Here is a 312-nt window from a genome sequence, read left to right on the forward strand (position 1 = left end):
TCCTGTAGTGTCGTGGCGCCGCACACAGACCCTCCATTGCAAGGTTCGCCGATTTATTCTTTCATTAGTTAGCCGCTCAGTGTCTTGAAGCGACAGGTAATGGACTAGACTGCTCAGTACAATTTATCATTAAGTCAATTGTATTTAGTAAAAATGTGTACTGTATATATAAAACAGGCAATTGCTATTTTTCTAAATTAGGTTTAAAACATAATCCTATGCGACGCTGTCTTTCTGTGACGGCATTTCTCTTTCTCTCTCTCTCTCTCTTTCTCTCTCTCTCTCTCACACACACGCACACACGAGCGAAAG

Source organism: Polypterus senegalus, chromosome 3, assembly GCF_016835505.1.
Source record: "Polypterus senegalus isolate Bchr_013 chromosome 3, ASM1683550v1, whole genome shotgun sequence".
NCBI classification, from domain to species: Eukaryota; Metazoa; Chordata; class Cladistia; order Polypteriformes; family Polypteridae; genus Polypterus; species Polypterus senegalus.